The following is a 10,461-nucleotide window of genomic DNA, read 5'->3' on the forward strand; positions in this document are numbered from 1 at the left end:
TACTTGACACACAAGAAATATATACATAATTAAGCAAACCATATCCATCAGTTAATGGAGTTTGTTAGTTTTATTATGTCCATGCAACCTACATGCTAATAGGTAAAGATAGGTCCTAATCCCACCCGAGTATGTGTAGATTGGGTTTATTTTCCCATGCTCTGCTCCGGATTCGACGCAAAATTTTGGCAGCACCTCCCTGCTGTTCTCCTGATACACGTCTCAGCAATAAGCAGAGAGGATGTGTACCCGGAGAACAACAGGGAGGCACTGACGGAATTCTGCATTAGATCCAGAGCAGAGCATATGGGAAAACAAACCCAACCTACACATACTCGGGCTATCCATGGATAACGTTGGACAATTCAAAAAAATCACGATTATAAATATGCAAATGCATGCATATTTATAGATGTAACCCTTTCGTACGGGAGACGCATAGTGGTTACGCATACTGATGATTGACACCTATAGCTAGCAAGTTTCATCGGGAGATGTCATTTGTGCTCACCAACGAACGCAGGGGCGGAGCTCGTCGAACACTTGACCCTCGCAGCGACGAAATAACTGGACATTTAAATCCAAAGATGAGTAACATAGCAATTTTGTTTCTTCTGTAGACCTAACTAAATATTGACAACAAGACGAGCGGATTAGGCGGTCCTTGGCGTCGATGGAACCCTAAATAGTAAGTATCATCGGTGCGAGATACATGTGGTGCTCGATGTTTAACACTAGATCCACATTCCACAAGTGAAGCCGGCGCCCGGCGTGCCGCAACAATAGTTCTGGTTGCCGATGACGGTCGAACACCATCGCGAATTTGTCTGGCAGCCTCTGCGATGAGGATTAAAGCCAAGTTTTGAAATTTCAAACAACCAAACCGACTTGAGACAGTTTGGGTGTTTCAAGTTTCAACACTTGCCTTTTAATCATCATCGCAGAGGCTGCTAGACAAATTCGAGATGGTGTTTGACCGCCATCGACGCCGAGAAAAGTTGCTTTGGGAGGCCGGACGTCGGCGTCACTTGTGGGACATGGATGTAGTTTTCGACACCGACGGCCACATGTATCTCGCACCGACGATATGCTTGCTATTTAGGGTTCCATCGACACCGAGGAACCCCCTAATTAACCCGCTCGTCCCCGGGCGCCCCTTTTCCTACTTCTTTTTTTCATCTTCAACTTCTACTTATTTTTTCATCATCTTCTTCTACTACTACTTATTGTTCTTTCTTCTTCTTCTTCTTCTTCTTCTTCTTCTTCCTCTTCTTCTTTTTCTTTTTCTTTCATCTTTCTTGATTATTCTTTAAAACAGGAAAAAAACTTAAACAAAACTATAAACTAAATGTAACCTAAAATAAACTAAATTAACCTAAACTAACCTAACCTAAACTAAACAAACATAAACTAAATCTAAAAAAATAGAAAAAACTCACCATGATGAGGGGCAGGGCGGCGGCGGGGCGGGGCCGGGCGATGCGGCGGGCGGCGGCGGCTCTGGACAGGGGGAATGCGGTGTGGGGCGGCCAGCGACTCGGGACAGGGGTGGCGCGGTCAGGTGGGCGGGGCGGCGCGGGCAGCAGCGTCGGCTCGGCTGGGCGGGCGGGGCGGGCGGCGGCGCGGCCGGGAGGCGACGGCTCGGGATGGGGTCGGGGCGGTGCGGGGCGGCCCGCGATGGGGGTGGCGCGGGGCGGCGACGGCCCAGGCACGGGGCCGGGGCGGGGTGGTGCGTGGTGGCCGGTGATGGTGGTGGCGCGGGACGACCGGCTATGGGGGTGGCGGCGCGGGTTAGGGGCGGCGGCAGGGGTGAGGGGTGGTGGCGGTTCGGGCGAGGGACGGACAGATCAGAGAGGGGGCACGGGCGCGGTCCCTTTTCTGCTAGTAGGTCACAGCTCTTTGCCGTCTGCTAGCAGACGGCAAAGAGCGTACCTAGAGGGGTGGGGTCGGGGGGAAACAGACGACCTAACGGCCATTTTCTTTGCCGTCTGCTGGCTGACGGCAAACTCCGCTAGCGGACGACAAAGATATGCTGATGGCAAAGCCTTCCGTTGTCGTCCGCTGCCTCTTTGCCGTCCATTTTTCGGTGGCTGATGGCAAAGCCTTTCTTTGTCGTCCGCTAGCTGACGGCAAAGTGTCGACAGATGGCAAATCTGCTGATTCCAGTAGTGGGCTGTTCATCCACGGGTTCCTGTTCATCCAGCCCTCCATGGGCTACTGTTCAACCAGCCCTCTCCACGGGGTCCTGTTCAACCACCCGTCCATGGGCTACTGTTCATCCAGCCCTCCACCGGGTCCTGTTCAACCAGCCTCCATGGGGTCCTGTTCATCCAGCCCTCCACGGCGTCCTGTTCATCCATCCCCAACCGGCTCGATCGGGGTCTTGTTCATCCAGTGGCAACGGCCTCTACTACCACGGGGTCCTGTTCATTCAACCCCCACCGGGAACTGTTCATCCAACCCCCGAACAATGCTCACTGTTCATCAAGAGGCAGCAGGTTCAACCGGCTTCAGCTAGCAGCAGTAGCGAAGTTGCCATTTGTCAAACTGGAAAGATTGACATTTGTTGATCTAGTAACATTGCCATTAGTCAATCCTTGTAACACTGCGATTTGTCAAAATATGCAGCTAAAAATCACTAGCACTATCTAATTTTTGCAACTAAAATTCAGTAATTAAGCATAGATTTTATTCATAGATTAAGCATTCGGTCTTAATAATTTATACAAATAGTTCAACTCGACAGCTGAACTGACCAAACTTTTCCCCAATTGTTGCCAAGCACATACTGAAATAGCTAGTTCAACTATATATATACTAGCTAATTTTAAGTACGTCGTACAGTTCCACCACATCTATAGTCAGATGAACTAAACAAAATAGCCACTAAATACTACTACTACGAGGGGCTTTGTACTACTTCCGACAGCCTCTACTCTGTCGAGTGCACTTAGTAAGAGGAAGAGGAGGAGGAGCCTACCGATGAGCTGGACAACTGCAATACGGTGCCTGCCGCTGCTACACATTCAACGACGCTCACCAGCTTGAAGGCCCTCTACCGCTCCAGATGGCCCCTCTCGAAGCGGCCGGACTGCTCATACATCTCCTGATTCCTCGCCTCTGCGTCGGCGTGTGCTGCGGCCACGGCTGCGGTAAGGCTCTTTGCATGCTTGACAAGGCGCTCCTTCTCCTCCCGCAGGAACTCGATGTAGCGCACAAGGTCGCTGACGCACGTGCGGGCCTCCACCTCCGCCTCCCTCCTTCGGGCGACAGTGGCGGAGTGGGTGATGATCCCGGCGGTCGATGGTGGGCTGGCGGCCACGGCGTCCGACGATGGGGTGGTGGCCACGACCACCACCTCCCGCCTTTGGGCCGCGATGGCAGAGCGGGTGATGGCCACGGTGGCCGGCAGTGGGGTGGAGGCTACAACGGCCACCTCCCGCCTTTGGGCCACGGTGGCATAGCGGGCGATGGCCCTGCCTTTCGACGGTGGTGTGGCAGCAAGGACGGTCGGCAACAGCTGCCGACGGGCAGTGGCGGCGGAGCGTGTGGTGGGTGTTCCGTGCACGCCCAACAGGGATGCCACGCGCACTACACTACGCCGGGGACTGCGCTGCCGCCACAGTGTAGCCTCCCAACTGGAGCTGTCCTCTTATGACGGCAGAGTGGCTGAGCGACGATGATAGACCGGTGCCATTGGCTATTGTGGGAGAAGCAGACGAGATAAGCTATAGGGAGGGAGGGGAATATGCGACGCATGACTCGCCGACCGTGAGGGTTTATATAGTACGCTGGTAAGCATTGGGATTTTGGGGATTTCAACGAGTCGGGCAGGAATCTTGCGCGGGAACCTGCGCGGTTGCGCGGGAACAGGCTCACCACCGTTTGGCCAAAAGAACGCCCCCGCATGTTTCTCAGGCTTGTGCTCGAAGCCGTCTGTGGCAGCAGGGTGACAAGACGTGCGTGAGGAGGATGAAAGGACACATACACATACGGTTAATAAATTTTTTTGCGATTTAATTACCTACTATACCCCCGTCCTGGTTTATAAGTATGATTTAACTAATAAAATACGAATGCATGTCGCCAAAGATTATATCGTTGGATTCGTATTTGAACATAGTTTCTAGTTATATAATTTTTGTAACATGCATTAACACTTTGTTGGTTAAATTTAAGGTTATATACTAGCAAGCATTTGCCGGCAACACACACGGCTTATTCCATCACAAACAGCTCAGATGGATCAATTGTATGCCACGTATCGCACACGCATCTTTCTAACTAGTCTCCGACATCGCTCGCACAATTTGCCTTATTTGCCACGTATCACTGTGCCAGCCTCTGCTCGCGTCCCTGGCAAGCTCTGCTCGCCATTAGGCGCCGCGGCGCGCTCGGCTTGTGCACAGCTTTTCCTTTCGTGTTCAACTGCTATATGCATATATATGGTTGCTCGCCATTGAGGCGACCGCAGAGTGCTTTGTTTGTGTCCCTCCGCACGCGCTCTGCCAGCGGTTGGGCCTGCGTATGATCACGTCGGGGGGCTCATATGCATGTGGTTGCACCGCGCGTGTTGCCACACAATGTATTTACATGCGACACGATGGATTTACGCGCTACAAATTAGAACTGCCATCAGGGCGTGTCGATATTCCAGGCCGTCCGGCTTCCCCTTTAATTCACGTGGCTATTATAATCTTAGTATCTTCAACCTTTCAATCGCGCCCCACAACACAACAAGCACACCCACGACGACACATAGAGAGAGGATGTCTAGTGGCGCTCCAGTGGAGTTCGGTGAGCATAAAGTGGAGACCCACGCGAGGGAGACAGATCTCTCGCTAGTGTACACCATCGACCCGGCCGTGGTGGACAACTACATCAACACCGTTGAGCAGTTGCTTGCTCGAGACAAGTACAAGGTGGTCGACATCGACCTCCAGTACACCGTCGATCGTCCCAACATAGATCAGAAGGTTGTCGTTGCCTAGTTTTGCATGCGCCATCGTATCCTCATCTACCACTACTACATGGCCACGGAGCCTTGCGACCGTTTTACCAGGTTTGTCAACAGCACCGACTACATGTTCATCATGGTGAAAACCACTGACGATGTAAAAGCGCTCAGGGTTACGGGCTTGGTCTGCGAGAACCTTGTCGAAATCCGTGAGCACTATAGGGTCTGGGGCAGCACGAAGAAGGACTCCCTGGTTGAACTCGCCTCGGCCATCATCGACCCATACTACGAAAATATGAAGCATGATGCCAATAGAACACATCTCGTATCCTGGCACGGGGCCTGGATTCGGCAACTGGATGAACCTCATCTCAGGTTCGCGGCCAAGAGCGTGTACACATGCTATGAGATGCACATGCGGATCATTGACATGAGGAAGTGCCTTGTTATGAAGATCGACGAGGCCGGATCGAGCCACAACCAGAGCAAGCGTCACAAGAAGTAGATGATGATCAGATGATCGTCTATCCTAGTTAATCATGCATGTAATATATAGTTTACTTTGGTGTGTAGAAATGTCATGTGTGTAGTAGCCACCTATGTAATTATGCATGTAATAGTTTATTTTGCTGTGTGCAAATGCCATGGTTGTAGTAGCCACCTATGTAAATGGATGTTTAATTTAATTATACAACCATGTCTTTATAAGTGTGTGTATAGGACAACACTATTATAATTCCATGATTAAAATAGTTACTTAGATCACAACTGCCTATATAGGGCCCGACAGGACCCTCCACCTCTCGGGCCCGACCAGGTGCGAGACTTGCGGCGACCCTGATCGGGATGCCGATCCCGCCTCCCCTGCCCTCCTCCGCCGCGACTCGCCGCTGCCGACCGAATCCAGCTCCTCCCCTCCCCTCCCCTCCCTTCTACCACCGTCGCCGGATCCAGCTCCTCCCCTCCGTCGCCACCTCAGGTCTGACCACCGGCGTGGGCGAGCGAGTGACGATGGACGCTGGCGCGAGGGAGCCTGCGGTGGCTGGAGGCGGCGAAGCCCCAGCCACTAACCGCGCCACCGGCCGCCCCTACCACCAACCGCGTCGCCGCGAGGCCCGACCTCTTATCACGCCGCCGCCTGCCCCGACCTCTTATCACGTCGCCGCCTGCCCCGACCATTGCCCCTGTGCTCTCTACCAGCGTAGCCCGTCGCCGTCCGCCATGCTCTCAAAAAGCAGTGCAGTTCGGGAACATGGCGCGAGCTCAGAAACTCGCCGCCCCTTGCTCCGGCGAGCTCACCTGCTCCCGTCGACGGACGCACCTCCGCTGCTCGTCGTTGACCACGACGCGGCGATGACGCCGAGATTTGCGTGAAGCTCCCTGTCGTCGTCCTTCAATGGCAAGATGAATTCCATCGCCTTTCCAAAGTTGACCTTCTCCCCTTCTGCATACTGACCTTCTTCCTCTCGTAGCACATGCGGGGAGCGGGATACAAAGCGGCATCTCCTCCACGCCGGTGTTCGCACAAAACCGAACTACCCCAGTCTCCTCCTCAACGTCGTCGTTTCTCCCTCAATTTCCTTCGGCCTCTTCTACATTGGCATCGGCTCTCTCCGACCTTCCTCGTCAACTCTCTCTGACCTTTCCCACACCTCTCCTCTGCTGCCGCGCATGGTGCTTCGTGGCATCCCAAGTGCCTCTCCCAAACAGTCATGTGTAGTGCTCCCCTGAAATCCTCAGGTGTGGAAAGCTATAGCATCCAGCTACTACGGCTATTTCTACTTAGCAATTTTTTTTTCTTCTCTTTGAACTAGCTGTCGATTTGCCCCGGTCTCTCTGACGTGCTGCTACATATAGATGTGTTGCTCATGTGAAAAATGTGTTAACTGAATTTAACAATCTTGACAGAACTGCAGGTGTGTGTGTGTGTGTGTGTGTCTAATTTACTATAAAATTTCTTATTCCCCTTTTACAACCATTGAGATGTTCGGAGACGTTCCATGAAGTTCTACGGCAACTATACGCCAAGTCCTACTACAGCTATGCACTGTTCTTCGCGGTGGTTTGCATGCCTTGCTTCTACTGGATACTGGACGTGTATCCTTGTGGGCTTGATGGACGTATGTTGACTAGCGTCAGGCTCCTGAGAGCATATCAGAGTTGACATTCCATGCCAAGAATATAGATATGTTCTACTATTGTCATTCATCTACAGTAATTCATGGTCCCACATGTATGGTTTTAGTTTGCTGAATCTACACAAGCCATGCTGAGTATTCTTGCTACAATATTGCTAATTCCAAGAATCCTTACTGAAGCATTATACTAAATCTGAAAGAAATACTGCCTGGAGCGAAATGAACACTTTCAATTCAGAATTATGTATCCCTTCTTGCCCAACAACACAACTTGCTTCCCAAACCTGAATTTTCAATCGGTCTAGTCTTCATATTTGTTTTTATGATATTTTGACGAAGCATCGAACAAGCGTTCACTCACGCCTAACAATTTGTGTGTGTGTGTGTGTGCGCACTAACCTGCTTTTGTTCAAGTCTTTCCCAAATCTCACATACTAGTGCTGGTGTTCTCTCTGTATGTTTGCTAAAGTATGTATAGAAGCTTTATATATTTGTATTGTGATTGATTTCTCTGTGCGCACACTCATGTGTGTGCGTGCGCGTGCACGCGCCAGAGCCGGTTACCTTAGCAACGACCAGTGAGCACGCCTCCGTGCAGGTCGATGCATACCCTGCATGGTGAGGATGGTCACGTGACCTCTTGCACAAATGGATTCTCCTTGTTTCTAAAATAACCTATAGGTTGAAATTTAAATAATGGATAAGTTTGTTGTTTATTTCAAAAATGAAGAAGTTTAATTTTAAAAAATAGAGCAGTTCAAAAATACAAATGTGGAAGCTCAAAAGCAATAATTGAAGAAGTTCAAAAACAACTTCAAATTTAAAAAATGGAAACCGTTAAAAACGTTTATAAAAATGATTTTCTAGTCTTAAACAAACTAGTAGTTCAAATTAGACTAACGACCCGGTTCCATGTTTATATATAAAAAAAGATTTATTTTTTCCGTTACTAACCAAAAACTAAGAAGTTCAAACTTAAAAAATGGTGAAGTCCGACGTTTATAAAAAAAATAGAATTTTTTCACCAATAGTTCAAGTGCAAACGACCAAGTTCGAAAAAAATTGGTTTGTGGAGAAAAGTGTAATTTGTATTACTATTTTGTATGTTTCATTTGACAGAGGCTTCATATATTTCATTTTGTAAGTTGCCCCGATAGTCCAAGTGCAAACGAAATAAAGCTCATGTACAAATACGAAAGAAAAGTTCATCTAAATGAAAAGAGAGTTAACTTAATAAAAAGTATTTTATAAAAATGTACTCGAAGTTCATTTACTATGGAGAAAGTACTCATTTTAGATAGTAGACATCACCTTAAGAAAAAAGGGAAAAGTTAATGGGCACTAATAACAGAGCAATTCATGTAGCTTAGATATTTTTGGTTGAGACATACGGAAACAATATTTACAATGGGAAAAAGTAAATTTAATAGTAATCCAAATTTCCTTTTATAATATATAAAACTAACAAGTTCAAATTAAATAGCACATTAGTTCGATGTCTATATAAAGAAATAATTTTTTCTTATTTTTAATTAATAAAACCAAGAAGGTCAAATCTATAATCTATAATACCTAAATAGTTGATCCCCACTAAGCTATTTCTCTTAACATGCAGTCTATCCACCTCATCACACATGCCCCACACATCCATCTAAAAAAAAATCCAACAAATCTTTTTTTAGAGTTAATCCAACAAACTTCTATATGTTTCATTACCAGCGCACCCGAACATACCGAAGACCTCTTCCGTTTCCAGGCGTACAAGCACGGACCCTCCCCCCTTTTCTCTTAAAAAAACAGAAAGGAAACTAAACGATCGGGCACTCTCCCACCCGATCAGAATACAAATCGTTTTCATGTCAAAAAAAGTAAGAATACAAATTGTTTTCCTTATAAAAACACCCACCGTTTCCCTGTATACAATACAGCGCGGCGGCTGGGATCCAATCCCTACGGCATGCGCTCCTCCGACATGACCACCAGTCTGACTGCCTGCGCCTGCCGACGCCCTACTCCAGTTTTGCTCTCCCTCCCTTCGTCTTGTGGCTATCCCTGACATCCAGTGAAGGACCAGGTCGCCACGCCACCAATATCCGGATCGCAGCTACGAAGACTCTCCCACTAAAGTCGTCCATCCCTTTCCTTCTCATTGCGTAAGACAAGGTGCTTTGGTTCATATTGATTTCTGAGCTCTTGACAGGACCCTCATTGAACTTTGATCTGAATTAGCCAAAGTAAAATGTTGCAGGTACGGTGCTCTTACTGTGGTTTATATAGTCTGTACCAGATGGTTCGATGAGATATGTACATGAATAATGATGGATATTTTCAGTACTATATTCTGTTTGAATGATGTTGCCTTGATACCTGTAAAATGACTACAATTAAAGGACAATTTTGTTCTTTCATAAAATCTATTCGTGACAAATGGTATTGTTAAATCTGCCAACTTTGGGATGGCAAGAGAAGTATGTTCTAGTCCTCCTCACAGAGAGAGTGTTTCCACCAGATGGTGAGTTTGTGTACGAAAAGGCCATGTTACTTTTTTGTGTATATGTACCTAAAAGGCTACAACTGACCTGTTATTTTCAAGGTATCGAACTCCAGAGGTGCTGATGCAAGCTTCATCTAACACACCTTCTATATCACTGCCTTCTATTTTGATTGACGATTCATGCATTAGTCGTATCACTATATCAGGTATATATACCTTTGCCTCCAAAGGGGTACAATTGTTTTACCTTTCAACATTGTACTATAGTTAAAGGTGTAAATCAAGGATCTAAGTTATATTTAACACTATCACAAATCATGAGAACCTTCAGATTTTCTTAGTAAATTGCATTGTGAATGATGAAATTTATTTGTCAATTATCTCCATAACATATTTTGCTCCTTTTATGAATATTCATTTTGTACACCAAAATTGTATAAGTCATGCAGAGATGTTGGTCAACGTACTGCATTTGGCATCTGTTTGCTGATCATAACGAAAGAAGAAGAGGCTAAGGTAACCTTTTGGCGACGCAAATTTGGTTCATGTCAATATATAAGAAAAAACTTCGCACTTCAATTTAACGTTTGCAATATATGATTTTTGTGATCTCCAGTTTCTTATGTTTTGTATGCGACCTGCAATCAATCATCCATTTTAGTCGTTTTTTAACATCTTTTTCAACCGCCAAACTTCCACGAGCCATGTTTTCCCCCCACAAAAGTGGTATCACAATCTTTCGTTACTTCTTGGTTAATCTTTCGAAGGCCCTTTTAGCTTGAAAGATTGAAATCTGTAACTTCTGTTCCTTTCCTTTCAATGATACTCTTCACGAATCATCTCTTTTCTGTTCATGTAAAATCCAAGATAGT

The sequence above is a fragment of the Triticum urartu genome, chromosome 4A, assembly GCF_056163025.1.
Source record: "Triticum urartu cultivar PI428250 chromosome 4A, HENAU_Tu73, whole genome shotgun sequence".
Lineage (NCBI taxonomy): Eukaryota > Viridiplantae > Streptophyta > Magnoliopsida > Poales > Poaceae > Triticum > Triticum urartu.